Genomic DNA, 19,559 nt, shown 5'->3' with positions numbered 1-19,559 from the left:
ACTCGGTAAAAAGATCTCCTTAGTGGAGCAGCCAATTTTCAGAGGTATGATCTTTCCATGTCTCATCTGCCAACCTTTGAAGTAATCCTAGAACACCCATTTAATACCATTGGCCATTCATGACTGACAGGACAACTGGTTTGTTTGTTGAAATCCAAAACAACTGGTTCATATTCCTCCAATTGGTTCATACCCTTTTACACCCTCTCAGTGAACTTCAAAACTTAACTCTAACTCTAGCAGTGTTGTCAACCCTTGCGATTTTATCACGAATCTTGTGATATTTGGTGTTCATATTAGCTTCCTCCCGACCACCTAGTTGTTGGGAATCTCAGCTTTTATTAAAAAAAAAAAAGTAAGTTTCTAGCCCTTATGGCTACAGAAAGAACCTTTAAAATTTGAAGCAAGTGCACACTAAAGTCTCAGAAACCAGAAAGCAAACAATCCTCCCCTCCTTCATTAGTTTAAAAGAAACTCATGATTTTTAAGCCAACCTCATGATTTTGGGGAGATCTCATTTATGATTTTTAAACTCTTGAAGTTGGCGATACTGACCTGCAGCCAAAATGTCTACAAACTGTATTTGATTTAAATCAAAGCCCCGGTAATTGTGGAGATGTTGTTAAAGAATTGTTTAAAGACAGTGACTGGTAACAAATTATTGCTTTTAATTTTATCAGGTTTTCCTGTTTGTGTATTTGTTGGTGATTTTTCCTTATTAGGTAGCTAAAGTACACATAAAAATGCCTGATAACAAACAATGGAGGATACTTTCTGATAGGTTATTCACACCACCATGTTCCCTTAGGATAATCTATGGCAAAGGATCTACAAAAAGTAATGACAAATGAAGCTTTTTTGCAAACAGATGCACCACCTCGGAACACAGATAACTAAGGGCTAGAGTGTGGCTCTGCCACAAGCTATGTGTATGTGATGCACCAGGAACAGCGCAGGGAAAGAACTGCCTGAAAGGCACATTTCCCTCCCTGCTTCCACCTTGCTCTGGGCAGAGGGTAGTAATTTTCTCCTGGCCTATACAAGCATTTAATGATGACAGTGTCCCAACTCAGCCTGTGTTAGCCCATATGTCAGGGAGGCAGAACCAAAGTTCTACTCTTTCCCTTGCGCTTTTCACCCACCTGGTCCAGGGAGAGAAAGTAGCAGACACAGTTTCTGCTTACCCCTGCGCATGTGGACCCATGGTCCACTTAACTTACACAGGAGTACAAGGGGAGTTCTGATTCTCTGTGAAGCCCTGAGTAGGTGCACAGTCTAACTCACAATCTAAGCCAAAGACTATTTATAATAATGATGACAGTGATGTGAGTAATAAGACTTGAATTAAAGGGACAGTACCATATACTTTACCCCAAATTAAAAAGGTTTTACCAAACTTAATATTTATTAAAATAATAATTTTGTAAAAATTACATAATTTAAACAATATACCTTTAAACATATTTTTTTAAAGAGGCTGTTTTGTGTTTTCACATGTTATCCTGCAGTGTTCACTGTCCAAACATTGCAGTATTGTACTATTACATGAAAATCAGGAAAAGAAATTGAGAAGAAACTGGCTACAAATAAACCAAGAAATACAAAGAGTACAAGCAACATAAATAGTGAAAAGTGCATTCAATTTTGAAACTTCTTTCAAAGTATAGAATCTATGGCAACTTAAATGAGGACTGGGTCAGATCTGCAGGATATTTTCCATTATTTTTATAAGCTGATGATAATGATAATTTATGGAGCAAATGAGAGCCACTTACAATTCCACTAGGAAAAATAGCCAGCAGTAGGGCAAGAAGAAAAAATAATAGAAAAAATAGCATTTATGAAAATGGTTCTCTCTCTTAATGCAGACAAGACATCAGGTGTTTAAAGGCAATCTTTGAAAAAGGTATGGGGCACAAAAAGATAAGAACCACTATTCCTAGGGAGCTTTCTAGAACACAAGCTTAGATTCCCACCACAGAAATTAATACCTCAACATTTGGGCCTATTTCTTCTGTCCAGGGAACCTAGCACTTTTCCAACAAACTATGATTTAAGAAACATGACATCTTAGGGCACGTCTTCACTACCCGCCGGATCGGCGGGTAGCAATCGATCTATTGGGGATCGACTTATCGCGTCTAGTGAAGACGCAATAAAATCGATCCCCGATGGCTCTGCCGTCGACTCCGGAAATCCAACATGGCAAGAGGCGGAAGCGGAGTTGACGGTGGCGCGGCAGCGGTCGACTCGCCGCCGTCCTCACAGCCAGGTAAGTCGACCTAAAATACGGCACTTCAGCTACACTATTCACGTAGCTGAAGTTGCGTATCTTAGGTCGACTCCCCCCCCCCCCCCCGCAGTGTAGACCTAGCCTTGGCAAAAAACCCATTGACAACAGCAGAAGCAGACCCATGCTACCCAGACCAGTGTGGACAAGGCTAAGACCTTGATCCTGCAAACAATTATGTATGTGTTTAACTATATCTGTATGAGTACACCTATTGACTTTGACGGGACATTCACATGCATAAAATTAGACGTGCATATGTTCTTGTAGGGCTGGGACATAGTAGCATCAAAATTAGTTTAAAATAGCATAGTACTAAGTAGAGTGGCCCCTTCATGTACTGGTAAAAAAATACATGAACTATTTTTTGTGAGAAATTGCCACAAAAATCTTCATCAAAATTACAAAAAGTCTTGACCAGCTCTGGTATTAAGTTTAATTTTAGTTTATATTTACAATATGATAACACTTTATTATTATTTGTAGTGTTCTGATCAAAATACATAGGTGATGTCAGATGATCCTTCCTTTAGAGCAACTCTAGAATGGCCAGGTGGCAGAAACTGTAGATCCCCTTCTATATGTGGCACATGCTCCTGCCCCATTACTGTCAATGGAAGTTAACTTTCACTGAAGCAGGATCAGGCCCTGTTAAAGCATCTGACACTATCGGATCCTGCAAAGCACTAAGTGCCCCCTGCAAAGTTCTGCATATCCTCACCTTTCACTGACTCTCTGGGCCGGACTTCAGAGGGAGTTAAGGGAACTCAGCATATTTCACTGTTGAACCCAATGCTGTGGGGAAAGAGAGGCATCCTGTTAAAAAATAAAATTTCTGTGAATAATAAAACAAAGCCACAATGAAAATGTGAATAGAGTCAAATCCTGCACCTCTTTCTGAAAGGAAACCTATTGACTTCACTAGGGAGATTTGCTTGTGTAAGGACAGCAGCATTAGACCCTTATTATCTGGGCATTTAACTGCAAGAGCTCAGTAAGTTATTGAATCTCTTCATTTTTATTTAGTGGGACACATAGAGACTATTGAACCACCAATGATTCCCTGTTCTATTGGTATGTCCCTCACTGGACAGCCAGAATTTGAAGCAAAGAAAAATAAATCATGTGTAAAAATAGTAAGCTTTCATTCATTTGTCTGACTAGATCTTTTACTGACCACATGGTATTCCATTTATTTTCTAGCAAACAGCAACATGATATATCTAATGTTATTGTGCACCTCTTATCTATTTCATGGAATTTATTGAATTTAACCTAAACATATTTAAATGCAACAGCAGGTTTCATATAGAAGAAAACAACCTAATATGGCACACATGGCATAGGAGTCAATACATATGTTTTATTTCATTCAGTGCAAGTAACTACACTGATGTGACATTAAAGCATGCACACTAGAATGCATAGGTTAATTCTTCCTTTTCAGTGTCCCTTAATATGAGAGCATGGGGTCTTTCTATAGAATTAATGGGTGTTAAATTTATAACAAGTAAAAAGGAAATACTGACTCACACCAGGCCAAATATTATTTGCATGTCTTCATGAGACTTCAGTGAGGGGTAACATGCGTGGTAAGTTAAGCATGATTTGGCCAACAGAATATATACAACCTATATGAAAGTCAGTGCTAAAGGAGTTTATATAAATAATTACTTTTATGACTAAGGATAACACTTGTAATTATGGAAGCTTTAATGTGTAAGCAGATTGCTGCATGTGCCAAGAAGAATATTGTCCTTTATATACAGTGCCAGATAATTAGTCAGGTCACAGGTGTTTTAATCTTCTTTGGAAGCCTCGGGCATTGACCACAGCTGGATGCAGGACATCGGTCTTGAAGGACAAATGGAAATATCCAGTATGGCAAATCCTATGTTAGTTTGCCATATTATGAGGCAGATTCTGAAAATTGGTGCTTTAAAGTTTTTCAGCAGCAAACTCTGCCCCCTGCTGCTTGCTTGAATTGGGTGAAATATTGGCAATAAAATGTTGTTTCATTGGTATGTATCTGTTTTCAAGTCCCTGAAACATCTGTGAAATGGAAGCAATCCTATGACATTTCTAATATTGTTTTTTGGGTATAATTTTGCATGGAAAAATATTAATATTATGATGTCAGCAAAAATTTCAGAGCACATTTTCATGTTTCCTTTTCACATTTTAAGCTATATCTGTTTGTTGTGACTGGTCACCGAAGTCGTATGACTTTTTTCTTGGGGGGGGGAGGGGGGACCTTTTTGTTGGAGCCTACTCCATGTAGTCAGAAAGATCAGCAGGAGCAATTTTGAAAGTTTTTTTGTCAGTGAGAAGACTGGAAATTGTGTGCTGTCTGTGAGATAATCCCAAAAAACTAATCCATATCATCAAAACAGTGGGAACAAAAATATATATCTATAGTATTTAGAGGGAAATCTGTGTGTATGTGTGCTTTTCTGGGCCGTTATTTCATGAATGCCTGCTTAAGCCTTGTCTCAAGCTAGACCTAGAAATACCATTTCAGTCAGGTCCCTCTGCCTTTAATATTTATTTGCTCTACCTTTTAATTCCATTGCCCATATCAGTTTCATTCACCAAGTACAGTGTCTGTTTGTGTGTTAGAGACAGAGCAATAGAGATTCCTATTGCAAATGGTCTTAAATGTTTCAAACTTCTACAAAAAAGCCCCCAAAAGTATTTCCCCACAGAAAGATCTATTGAAAATGAGGTTTAAAATGAGAGTGTTATTTCAACCTTAATTATAGCATTGCTATGTTAGAGGTCAATTTTTCTTTTTATACTAGTGTGGTACTGAAAAAATAAAACAACAGAATGTGTATGTTTTGTGTTACAACTGCACAGTGCAAGTGTCTGCATGTACACATGAACATATGTGTATGCATTGGGCAGATTAAATTCATACCATCTGTAGAGAGATTATCAATCCTAGTGATGTTCTCTGTTTCAAATACAGGAATCTGAAACTTGTAATATCTCTATAGACATAATGAACTATTAAAGTGCATCCAGTGTACACATCTGATTGTATGTATGAAGAGTGTGTTGGTGGAGGGCACAAACCAGGCGATCTGTCAGTACTGTTCTTCTTTCGCTGGGGCTCATTCAAAATCCATTAATTTGGAACATGGCAACAGTAATCTAAGAATCACCATTAGTTAACAAACAAAAATAGCTGCTGGAATCCGAAGCAATTCATGAGGACAGCACCAGCACTAAATCACCTCTGCCATTTAAAGATGATACCCCATCCAGATCTATTTGCGTCTGACCAAAACTTGTAGTAGTTCTATTTACTGTTTTTGCAAATATGGCACTGATAGACAGCTTACTACTGTGCATACCAATACACAGGAATGCGATGAGCTATTAGGAATTAATGCAATACAAATAGTTGGAAGCAAATGAAGGCATTCATTGGTTCTCTCTCAGTTTAAGAAGAGTCTCCACCATTGGAGGTAGATAATGGAAGGCCCTGTAATTAATGCATAGCAAACCAAGGGCTAAACATTGCATATAAGAGATACAGCAATTTTTAATATTTTAAATCACTACATCTATTCCTTTCTCATGGCAACAGTAGGCCTGGTGGAGTTCTGACAATCTGATCATGTCAGCCAGATCATGCCAGAAATGAAGACTACTTGTCTTCCCCAGAGTGTTGCAGTTACCAGAAATTGAAAATGGTATGGACTCTTCCCATCTTGAAATCACATTTTGTGCCACCAAGTTACACTGCTTTGCTCACAGACTTAAAAGAAATCAACTCAGATGAGCTGGAAGGGGATCACAGAATCTTGCATGAGTCCCTTGTTAAGAGGGCAGACTGCCGGTCTCATCTCAATTGTCATTTAAAAAAATTAAGTTTTCAGCCCTTTTCCTTGTGTAGATAGCCTTGAAATGATGTAAAGGGATGAAAGGAGCAAACTATTGAGTTGGTCTCCACTTCAGCAGCAGGAGCCAGGGTGTATGTATTGGCAAGGGGAGAGATGAAAGATTCTACCCTCTCTCCCTTTTAGTGTAAAATAAGTCAGTTAACTTTGAGGTGTGTCTGGAAATATCATCTCTTTAGGCCTCCCCAAAACCTCAGACTACCCTTGTGCCTAATGGGGTAATGATGCTGGACAGGAATCAGTGCAGTTTGTGGTAGGGTGGGATTATTTTGAAGGCCAACTCCAAAATGCCAACTCTGCTAACATTTTCAGACCTCTCTAAGGCTGGGCCTGAATCAGCTGCCTCACACTCACACAGCTACTAAGCTGCAGGTTTGTGCCCACTATTGTTGTGGCCACAGCAGTGGCTACAAGAGGAACATCCTTCCTGCGTTGCCCACCTGTAGCCACCACTGGTAACACAACAGGAATGCAGTGGGCAGTCTCTCGCTGCACCTGACCACCGAGCCAGTGGGGCACAGAAATGAGGACCAGAGGTGCTGCCAAGCTGCTGTTGCACTGAAGAGGAGCCAGGCAGTTGTTCTTGCTGTGCTTGCCTCTCTCCCTGCCCAGCCCCAGCTAGAAGCTGAAGAGCTTTTATGGAAGGGAGATTGAAGCCCAGTTTCTACCCTTATCCTATCATCCCAGGGAGATCCCTTTCCCCTGCCCAACCTCCTCCTCCAGCTAGGGAGACCTCCTCACTTTCAGAACCAAAGGGACCTTCCAGCAAGGGACACACTCCCCAACCACCCCACAGCAAATTGCACACAACAGCAGACCTGCAGCTGTGAGGAGAAGCTGCCCGATGCAGGAGCCTGACACAACAGAACTATCAGGTCTCACAAGACTCCAGATGTTGGGTGTGTCTGTGCAGCTTATCCCAATTTCACATTGTCTGTGCAGTCTCTCTCATACAACCAGTGAAATAGTTGCATGCAATTAGCAGTAGAGTAAGAGTGGTGATTAGTTGAGTTACTTTTGATATCACAGTGGTCTCGAACACTTGGCATGGCATGGATACATGCCTTCCTTACTGCAGCTGTACTCTGCACAGGTGTAATTCATAAAGTCAAAATGGCTGAGAATTTAAAAATTGGATGGTAACAGACTGTGAATCCCAGTGATGATTCACCCTGGTGATATTCTGACAAAAAGAGCCCTCTGCCATGCTTGTAGCTGTCTCCATTGCTTCACAATGACCCTGCAGGCATAATAAGCTTCACAGAGTGATATTCCTGGAATTTTGTTAGATAGAGCGCTCCTACTTCCCATTACTCCCAAAGGGATAGAAGCCACACAATGCCCTCAGTAAAGATCTCAACCTCCTGTGCTATGTGGTTTGGTAATTGAACAGGAGACTATGAGGTGGTAGGGAGATGCAGGATACAGAAAGGAGAATGGAGGAGGTGTGGGTGAACTTGGGGTGTTGGAGGAAACTGAGAAGTGCAGAGGGCTGTATAGTGAAGGAAGTTGAGGGGAAGTGGAGGGATACATGAGGGCAAGTGAATGTAGTGGGATAGGAGTCCTTTTTCTTTTTAAAAATAAGTGCAAATTATGTACAGGCCTCAGGGTCTTGACAAACTGCTAATGTGGCCCTCAGTGTTGCACAGTTTATGTATCTCTGTTATAGATATACATAGAAATATTTTTTTACTATTGTTTGCAATTAGCAATTTCATTTCTTAGTAGTAGTAAAGGAACACACCTGTCTGTAGGTAATTTGTAGTAACACAGAATAATTGCTAGAAATCAAATACTAACGGAGAGAGTGTGGGGCCCTAGTTCTTCCTTATCTCTGTACTTATCCAGTAGTGCCTGCTACCTCTCAGCTCACCACAGCAGTCCGCAAGTTTCTGCTCTCCCTTTTCTGCACGAGCTGGACTATTTAGGAGTCTGCAGGATTGAGGTGTTCAGCTGTTGCATTTGTGCTAAAGTCTGATCTGGCTTTGTGAATTCCTGTCAGAGATGCTGGTTTCGTCCAGCCTGGTGCTCCCAGTTTCAGAGGTTTTCTTTTCCCCCAACCTTTTCTCTGTTACATCAGATTGATTTTGTTTTAAGGTCATGAACTGGAGCTGGTCACTTCCTGGACCTCAGTATATTGGAAGGCTTTCTATATTGTCATTGCCCTATGGACAATAGGCATTTAATCTTCAGAATCTGCAGGAATAGTCTATTTAGCCTGTATATTCTCTCTTTAAGTGGCCAAATATATAGAGAATGAATTTATTTATTCCAACAAGTGCTTCTCAAGTCACAACTCCTCTGATTCTCTGGAAATGTGTACCAAAAACTGGGGAGAAGCCAGAATGGATTCATTCATGAAGACCTTGCTAATTGAACACTTCAATTTATTTTGTGCTTGTGTTCAATACAATTTACAGACAAAAAACCATTTTTATGTGTTAATCACAGGGAAATAGAGGCTGGGTTGAAATGACTTTGAAAATATGACCTCAGATGCCCTCACGGGGGCATCCAAGGGCCTGTTTTGAGGATGAGCCCAATGAAGATGAAGAGATTGAGGACGATCAGGTATGAGGAGGGAGACCTGCTGACTTCTTGGCTAGTTCCCTGATATAGGAAATTATCCCTTTTGCAGAGAACACTGAACTACATGCTCAGCATTCATGGACTTCAGTGGGACTTAAGCATGTACTTAAATGTTGTCCTAAATTGGGATGGACTTAAACATGTACATATGTGCTTTCCTGAATTGGGGCCTATATGAATAACCTCCACCTCTGTTCATTGACATTTCATGGGCATGGACTAAGATACATAAAAGTACTGAATCTAAAACCCAAGTTAATTTTGGAAGGACTGAAGTTAGATGTGTCTTGTTCTCACACCTCTAATACCTGCTTCAGCATCAGTGAACCACAATTCCTTTGAAAGCAAGAGGAGAAATTTCACCAGACACACAAGTTAGGCTAAGAACAGAAAGATGATCCTCCGATAGAAGCAAGATTTTCAGCCCCATATTGAAGACACTGATTACATCACTTCCCTTATCTCTGACTCTCTAGCACTCAGTGCTAAGAATTATATTTTGGGAACAGCTTCTAAGAAAAGAATCTCTCACTTTTCCCCTTTGCTCTTCCCATTTGTCATTAATTCAGCTCCCTTTACTGTGTGTGTCATGTTATAGATCTGGTTCATAGATTGGAAGTTGTGTCTAAAATTTTACTATTCCTTTCTTTGTCATCAAGAAAAATTAATTCTAGGTAAGAATTATATTGGGATCCCAAAAGTATCTAGATTTCAGTGCACCTGTATCCCATAGTTGTTTATTTCCTGTACTTCTTATTTGCATTTGTTTTTTGTAACCAGGCATAAAAAATGACAAATTCAGATATATGATTCAAAGCCATAGGCACCATCTGTGGAGCTTTGGACATTGTTGCAGGATAGCTAGCAGATTTTGCAAGATTTTAATTAAAGCAGACATGCACAGATTGTGAGGATGGATGCATTTTCTAAGGCTACTCTCTGAACAACTGTCCATGGTAGAGTCAATAGATAAAATAAAACAGCAAGTGGTCCAGCTTTGCTTTTTAAGAAGAATGAGTGGTATTGAAGACTATAGATGTAGCCAAAACAGTGAATCCAAGAAGTAAATATATTAGATTTCACAGAATAAAGGGAAATCTCAAATATTTACAAAATAGGGCTAATTTTGAATTGAGAGGGACTTTGTGGGCTGTAATTAGCTGATGCTTCCTACAAAGCACAATCATATTGTTACTTTATTCCATTCCTCATTCCAACACCAGAGTGAGCTCTAACGTCATGTAATTTATATTAGTACAAATAAGGATATTAAACTTAAAAGCAAACAATGTGCTCTGGTGTTATTTTAGGTTGGCATTTGTATTGGTTGACTGAAACAGAGACTCTTTTAATGATGCCTTGATTTATGCAGGATTGTTTACCTCTACACTTGGAATAGAATAATGACTTGGCACTGAAATGTTTATCTGTTTATATTATTTTTATATACATGTTTGCAGATGATACTTTTTTATTAAATATTTCAGCCTGTATGGCAAGTTACTAAAAAAAGCTTAATCTGAAAGTAGAGTGATTGCTCAAAAAGACAGTTCTCTGACTCTTTTATTTAAAAAAAAAAGATTTCTCACTTCTCTCAGAGATGGTCTCTTTCTGTTTCATTATTATTTATCATAATTATTATTTTCTATTTGATGGAGACCGGCAGTGTACTTGGCACTGCAGAGATCATTGGAGAGACATCTTCCCTGCCCCCAAGGAGCTTCCAATCTAAACAAACAACCGCCATTGTGAACAAAGGGTGGGTTGGATTCATCACATAAAGGTCCAGCAGGCTTGTGGTGTGGCATCTGACAGGCATTTCTTTGAATGGTGGATTGACCCTGAGAGGTCTCACAGAAGAAGTATTAATATTAATAATGAAGTATTACAGAAGATCAGATAGATGCCTGCCAAACAAGGATAGGGAGCTTGTTCCAGCTGTCAAGGACAGCATGAAAGAATTCACCGAAATGAAAGTGGGAGAAGAATACAGAGGGAGCACTTAGCTATGAGCTGGGATCCTAGAAATCCTTTTGCAATGGAAAAAAGTGGAATTTACATTTTTATAGAGAATCTTTAGTTTTTCCATTTTGTGAAAAAAAAAAACAAATATTAGCTAAATTTTACTGAAAGTAACGGTGACACTTATTCAATGCAACCTCCCCCTCTTGTGGTTAATTTTTGAATGCACTTTAAATGTACATAGCTAAACATACTCCTATAAACTGTTTCTGGCATATAAAGGTTATTAAATGGCATATAGGGATTTGTGTTTTAATGCATCTCAAAATTCACTTCAGTCTCCAGACATGAGCAATTAAAGTTATGAAAAGATGCAGACAACTTTAAAAATCACCCCTAAAGACTGTGTCACTGATTTTGGTAAAGACAAATTTTCACATTGATGTACTGTATGCAGCAAGGCAGTCGATTACATTTGAAGACAGACAATTGTAGGATACATGAAAAGCGCTAAACGCTGGTAGGCTTTGAACTTGCTTAAAAATTGTAAATTTATCAATAAAACATTGTGTTCAACTGATTACTATATATATATATGATGGCTAGGGAAACTAAAGTTCAGTGTTTCATTTTAATCACAGAAAAATGCAGATTTTTATCCTTTTTTTTCTGACAATTTGGGTTTTTTTATCACAGAAAACTAGGATCACTGGTCATGAGGTATGTATGGAGTGAAGAGTGTTAGCTTAGTATGGACCAGGATGGGTTCTCAGGAAATAATTTTTTGCACCAAATGATTTTCTTCATAATCTTGTAATTTATCTTTCTATTCAGTAAACAAAGCAAAAATATGGTACAGTATATTGCGGGACATGATTACATAGGAATCATTAACACAGTGATTGATCCAGCCATTTACAACTAGCTTAGTACTGTTTAAATATTTTCAATCTTTCTTCTTTTAAAGAAGAAGCTGGGAAACATTAAATAGAACTGAAAAGGGGAGCTGAAAAAGCAGGACTTTGATGAGAGAGAAAATTATATAGTATTTGTAGACCACTGAGTATGACAATAAGAACTAAGGATTAAATTCTCCTTTCAGATTCTGATGGCTGATATGAACTCCAATGTTCTGCACTTCCTTCATGTGCAGAACAGAGTCTATCAGAGTCAGGATCTCCTTTGTAGTTCAGAGAGGAGATTTTACCTTATGGGAGGTTGAGTACAGCTAGAAGAATTGTCTGGAGGGTCTGGGTGAGATGTTCTTTATCCTGTAGGGCTCTAGTAGATGAATAAAGGGCCTCAATACCGTATTTGAGAGGGATACACTGTTTCAAGGGTTGTAAAGGATTCTGGGACTTTTTTTTGGCTAACAGTGTATTTTGAGGCCCTGTATAAGCTGCAAATACAATAATGGCCAGGGATTTGTCTAGAACTCAGTTACCCTCTAACCTGATTACAGACATGATTCTTATTTGTAGTGTAGACTGGACCTTAATTGTGTTTCGTAAAAAGGCTAAAGCTTTGAACTGACATGACTTGAAATTAGTACAATAACTGACTTGCCCTAGAAGTAGCTTTCCAGGCATCCTGTGATTAGGCAGCGTTGGAATTTTCTCCTGTGTTTATATGTGCTTTATATTTACACATATTTCACCCTTTCCTTTCCATTTGATGGCTACTCACTTCTACAACAGAAGCCAAGTGGCCTTCTCTAGAGCTGTGGAATCTCATTTCTGATTCCTGTGTATGTGTTTGGATGGGGCTAATTTTCCCAAAATCAGACAGACTACTTCCTTAATATGCTCACTTTGGGATAAGTTTGGGAAACAACATTCAGAGTTCTCTCCCAAACTAGACCTTTCTGCATGGTTGGAGAATTTAGATATTAATAATGAAATTCCAAATCTCGATTGCTATAAATTCTTGTATTACAGTTGGTCCAGAACTACATCTCCAACCCAGCAAAGCACTTCAGCATGCATGTAACGTTAAGTATATGAATAGTCCCATTGGAGTCACAGGGACTACTCATATGCTTAAAGTTACACATATATTTAAGTGCTTCACTGCATCGGCGTATATGATCCAGGTGAGATCAGCCTCGCTAAGAGACTTTCCCTCTGCCTCTAAAGAGAACACTGATGGCAGGGCTGTTCTGTGAATGATCCTAGAGCACCCTGCACATCCTTTTTCTCAGTATGTCAGTTCTGCCATGCAACTGTGATCCATCCACCTCATGTCATCTTTGTGAGCAAGTTAATTTATTGAAAGCTGTAATTATTTGGGATGAAGATGAAATTGCTCAGAGAGTCAATTTCTGTTGACAGCAATCCTAGCCCTTCTGGTTCATTGCCAAGTCAGGATGAATTCTTTGTTTGGATAAATGTCAATAAATATGCTAGAACAGTATGATTTAACTGAAGTATTTACATACTGTGTTTTAGCGCCAACATTAAGTATGCTAGGGCAGGCGGCCACTCAAATAACTATGCAATGTTCCATTATAATCCCAGTTTCCAATATCTTCACTGAGGATAACTGTTTTAAAGCACATTTTACTGTTCACATTAGAAGAGGAACAAAGTAGTTAGAGGGTTACAATCTAAGCTGATTTATTAGAAGGAAATTTATTTAATGTAGTTAGTTTTCTAATTCTCCTTGAAGGTTGCCTGTTAACGTTTCCAGTGTTTAATGCCCACGTACCACAGGAGGGAGCCAATTCTTTAATATGCAAATATTTTATGTTACTTGTAAATAACAGAAAAGGACCTGAGAAGCACAAATGAGAAATATTCAGAGCTGTGGTTTTAATTCTAGCCCTTCACTAATAAAGACATTTTAAAGGAATTTGGTTTGATAGTTTATGAGGTTGGTTCTCTGAGTAATGAATAAATGAAACCCAGTCTCTAGTATCTGTTGCCTGGTGTATGTTCATTTGTCGATCACCACTACTGTACCAGACCAGTACAAGAGCCTATTGTCTACTAATCAAATGTCATAAACACTCCCAATGGTTTACATTAAAACCATTATTAGAGATGTTTTGGTGTCACTCTCCCAATACTCCGTGGTTCAGCCCCTATTTACTTTGTTTCTGTTGCCATCTTCAGCAACTGTGAAAGACCAGTGCTCCAGGAGTCTCCAAGTACCAAAATAAAGTACCCCGAGGACTTTATTAAAAACAAATTCACATTTTTTTGAAGGAAATTCCCTGCAAATTTCTCTCTCCGCATGGCTTTCTGTTATACATACATGCCACAAGACAAGAAAATGGCAGCATGGACTTCCAAGCCTTTGGGTTCTATTCCATCTCTAATTAGCTGTCTGTGATTGCTCAGCATCAGCCCAGTAGGCCAAGTCCTGCACTCCTTTTGGAGGAGCTGATCCTGCAAGGTGCTGAGCAACCGCTACTCCTGTTGACTTCAGTAAGAGTAGAGGATGCTCAGAATGTCACAGGAAGCAATCAGCACCTTGCAGGATCATAAGAACATAAGAATGGCCAAACTGGGTCAGACCAAAGGTCCATCTAGCCCAGTATCCTGTCCTCTGACAGTGGCCAATGCCAGGTGCCCCAGAGGGAATGGACAGAACAGGTAATCATCAAGTGATCCATTCCTTGTCACTCATTCCCAGCTTTTGGCAAACAGAGGCTAGGGACACCATTTCTGCCCATCCTGGCTAATAGCCATTGATGGACCTATCTTCCATTAATTTATCTAGTTCTTTTTTGAATCCTGTTATAGTCTTGGCCTTCACAACATCCTCTGGCAAAGAGTTCCACAGGTTGACTGTGCGTTGTGTGAAGAAATACTTCCTTTTGTTTGTTTTAAACCCGCTGCCTATTAATTTCATTTGGTGACCCCTAATTCTTGTGTTATGAGAAGGAGAAAATAACACTTCCTTATTTGCTTTCTCCACACTAGTCATGATTTTATAGACCTCAATCATATCCCCCCTTAGTCACCTCTTTTCCAAGCTGAAAAGTCCCAGTCTTATTAATCTCTCCTCATACAGAAGCCATTCCATACCCCTTGTAACAATGCTGCCTCTGGTGGGACACAACTGAGAGTACCAATTCAGGACAAATTGCTTAGAGCAGGGCATTTACAGCCCAAGGCTGGGGTTTCTCCACTCTAAGGCACACCAAACCAGCCAGAGAGGACTTTGGTTTTACCCCACTGGCTAACCATAAGTCATGCAAACAATTTCCTTAGACGCTCCAGTTTTCCAGTATCACCACCAGTGCCACTCGTTATGGGGACGAATGGTTGTGAAAACCAATACCCCAGTAAAAGAAAAACAGTTCTCCCAATCCCAAAGGACCAAGCCTCAGACCCAGGTCAATATACAAATCAGATCTTACCCACAAATCATGCTGTTGCCAATCCTTTAGAATCTAAAATTAAAAGGGTTATTCATAAAAGGAAAACGATATAGATGAGAGCTAAAATTGGTTAAATGGAATCAATAACATACAGTAATGGCAACGTTCTTGGTTCAGGCTTGTAGTAGTGGTGGAATAAACTGCAGGTTCAAATCAAGTCTTTGGAGTACATCCACAGCTGGGATGGGTCATTCAGTCCTTTGTTTAGAGCTTTAGTTTGTAGCAAGGTTTCTCCAGAGGTCAGAAGCAAGACTGAAGACAAGATGGAGGGGTTTTCAGGGCCTTTTATATTCTCTGCCCGTGGAAGGACCCCTCTTTGTTCTTACTGTGGAAAATCACAGCAGCAAGATGGAGCTTGGAGTCACATGGGCAAGTCACATGTCCATGCATGACTGAGTTTGCAAGCCGACACCATTGTTTACATGTTAGTTTGAACGTTCCCAGGAAAGCTCAGATGTGGATTGGCATCTCCCAAAGTTCATTGTCAGTTAAGTGTTTCTTGACTGGGCACTTACTGACAATAGTCCTTTCTTAAGAAGCTGACCAAATGCTTCACTGAGGCTACTTAGAATTAAAACACATTGAGATACAAGTACATAGCCAATATTCATAACTTCAGCTACAAAATGATACACACGTACAGATAGCATAATCATAACCAGCAAATAATAACCTCTTTATAGACACCTCACACGACAACCTTTGTACAATATTTGCTGCAAATATATAACAGTGGTCGCAACAATGGCCTATATGGTTACAGTTTATGTCAATAACGTCACACCCCTAATCATTTTTGTTGCCCTTTTCTGAACCTTTTCCAATTCCAATATATCTTTTTTGAGATGGGGTGACCACATCTGCATGCAGTATTCAAGATGTGGGCATACCATAGATATATAGAGAGGCAATATGATATTTTCTGTCTTATTATTTATCCCTTTCTTAATGATGCCCAACATTCTGTTCCCTTTTTTGACTGCCACTGCACATCGAATGGATGTTTTCAGAGAACTATCCACAATGACTCCAAGATCTCTTTCTTGCGTGGTAACAGCTAATTTAGACCCCATCACGCTGCCAGCTTTTATTTAGTCCTAATTCAGGCAGACTTCCAGGCCATGCCTACACTGCAGCTGGGAGCATGCCTCCCAGCTTGGGTAGATAGACTTGGGCTAGTTCCCCTTCAGCTAGCAAGCTAGAAATAGCAGGTGGATGTTGCGGCACAGGTGGTAGCTTGGGCTAGCCATCCAAGCTCAGACCCTGCATGTCGGGCTGCTTGGCATCACTGCCCATGCTCCATGATCCACACTGTTATTTGAATCTCACTAGCTCAATCAGAGCTAGCTCATGTCTGTCTACCAAGCCTGGGAGATATGCTCCCTGCTGCAGTGTAGACATACCTGCATTGACTTCAACAGCAGTCCACTTGCATTAGCACTGAATGAAAGCTGAGTAAGGACCTCAGGATTTGCCCCTGTCAATCAGACTCTTTTGCTTCCTTCCTCTGACTGTGCATAATCACCTTAGTTCAAGCCTATTAAATCTTAGCCATCATGGACTTTCTTTCCACCACATCTTCATTTGACTTCATTCAGATTAATCCTTTTCTGTGTACTTAGGTAACTGACAATTTTATATCCTGAATTTCAGTTTCCAGAATAGAGTTCCATATATCATGTTATTCACACTGCTTTTGTGTTCATTAGTATCTGTAGTGCTGGATGCCTTTAGCTTGGAAAAAGTATTAGTCAGGTGGATGGGGTAAGCTAATCAACTCAAGGCAGGAGACTTCCTTTAGAGTAATAGCACAGAAAAGGACATGGAGACTATCATTATTGGTATAGGGCTAGAAGAGGAATTTTTGGCTTTAAATACACAGGAACCTTTTTAAATATCTTGCGTGGGGGTTCAGTCTCTCTATGGAGTCTGTTTTTGAAGTTTTTTTTATTGCTGAACTTGAATTAATATGCAAATTAGATACAATTAACTTAGGTTTGAACAGAGACTGGGAATGGTTGGGTCATTACACTAATTGAATCTATTTCCCCATGTTAAAATATCCTCACATCTTCTATGGATCATCTCGATTATCACTTCAAAGGTTTTTTTCTCTCTCCTGCTGATGATAGCTCATCTCAATTGATTGGCCTCTTACAGTTGGTATGGCTACTCCCACCTTTTCATGTTCTCTGTATGTATAAATATCTTCTTTCTGTGTGTTCCATTCTATGCATCCAATGAAGTGGGTTTTAGCCCACAAAAGCTTATGCTCAAATAAATGTGTTAGTCTCTAAGGTGCCACAAGTACTCCTGTTCTTTTTGCGGATACAGACTAACACGGCTGCTACTCTGAAACCTGATTCAGGTTAATGACTCTCCATTGTCCCTGGACTGGGGGAGAGATGTGATACCAATCTTGATGAGTTATGGCTGACTTCACTCCCTGAGGAATTCATTGATATAGCAATTTCATAAAATCAACTTGAATTCATAAGTTGTACAGCAGGCCACAGAGTTATCCTTCTCTGTGACTGTATGATGCCAAACTGTAGTAGTCTTATGCAGGTATTGCAATATAGTTTTATTTTGTATATGCTTTTTTATACAAGCTGCATCCCAACATGATAAAGAGATATTGTTCATCTCAAAGTATGTTGTAAATAAACAAGTTCTTTACATTACTAATAACTATATGTTGTTAAAAATGAAAGAATTTCAAATATCCCATTTACTGTTCATTACTTATGATCTTCGTTTCGTTTTTACATTCGTCTCAGTTTCTGCAAGGTGTGAGGCTCTGTGGGACCTGAATCTAGGATGCTCCCGCATCCACAACTCCACCTGATGGCTCTGCTAGTGACTGGAGAACTGAGTGCCCTAAGGCCTTATGCTCCACTGAAGGTACCACCCACAAGAACCTAACTGAAGGAACTCCAGAGTCCCTGACTGGGTTAGGTACACTATTGTTGACTAATATACACTGGCTAGCAAACATATATATTATGCTGATAATACTACCTGCAATATATATTCCAAGCATTTAAGTATCTGTACCTTTGTTATAATCCTATATGCTTATGCTAAAGTTTCCCATAACACCTTGCATTAGATGAAGTAAGACTTGGCTTGAGTAGAGAGGAAAACTGTCAGTATCAGGATATATGATTATTTCTTCATGGCAACAGGAAAGAAGTTACCCACACAAACCTAGGAGGTGTCTTCATGCCTCTTAGTACCTGGAATGTGTGTGCTCAGAACACATATAAGGGTTCAGCATGACCAGGAATGTATAGGTTCAGAGCAAAAGATAACTGGGAAACAAACAAGTTAAAAAGCTGATACATTGAATCCAATTTCAGGTGCTGTATATAGCACCTTTTACTGGTAAATAAGTAGGGTATAAAAAGATGGCTTTAGAAGTGTAACTTCGGGAAGCACACCTTCTGCATAAGGTGCTGGTAACATCGCTCCATGGGACAGCTCTTCAGAGACTTTTATCATATAGCACCTTTTTCCCATATCATATTAACAAACCTGATTGACATTGGTTATTTGGTCTCTTGAGTATATTTCATAGTGAACAAAAGTGTGGTCAAGCAATTGACTCTACAATTTATCAACACTATTTAAACCAGAAAGAGACACAGGAAGTTGTCCATGCAATTGGGTGAATTCCTGGCTGGCTGCTACATTGGACCCTGCCCGCTTGCCTGACTCCTGAGCCCTGCCTTCCTGATTTGTTCCTGTTTCCCTGCCTTGCTCCTGGTTTCTGCTTTACTGACCCACTCCTGCTTCTTGCCTTCTGGTCTTGTCCCTGCCCCTGTTCTCTGACTCTGACTCCGACTCTGACCCTTGGCTTGGCTCCCAACTCCAGTTCTGGCTCCTGTTCCAACCACTAAGTCATGACCACCAAGCCCTGATCATGACACAATGTGGCCTTGACAGAGGAATGGATTGGGACTCAAGAGACCTGAATTCTATTGCTGTTAAAAAAAACCTAGCAAAGGTTGAGAGAGGGGAGGTAGTGTGAGCAAGGAATGGAAGGTATGTTCTTAGATTAGTTCTTCAAGTGGCTCTGCATATTCCCTCTTATGAGTATCGTGCCGACCCGTGCTGCCTAACAGCGAAACCTTCTCCTAGCAGTGCCTGTTGAAACACAAACCCTTTCCTGCCCCTCCCTTCAGCGTTCATGAACATTCTGAGGTCGAGCCTATGAGCGGGTGCTGCGCTTCCTACCATCTCATTTCCTTATAGCTGCAAGTGCCCTACAGAGGTGAACTGCTTCAAGCCTTCAGACCTGGGGTTTTCTCTGAGATCATCAGACAGAGCCTTCTTAGCCTTTCATTTCTCTTCACTTTCTGGTGCCATTGTTATCCCTGCTAAGATCCATTGTGAATCTGAGGCTGGATCCAGAATTAGA

This window comes from Emys orbicularis, chromosome 2, assembly GCF_028017835.1.
Source record: "Emys orbicularis isolate rEmyOrb1 chromosome 2, rEmyOrb1.hap1, whole genome shotgun sequence".
Taxonomy (NCBI): domain Eukaryota; kingdom Metazoa; phylum Chordata; order Testudines; family Emydidae; genus Emys; species Emys orbicularis.
The sequence above is the reverse complement of the archived record's forward strand: the minus strand, read 5'-3'. Positions refer to the sequence as shown.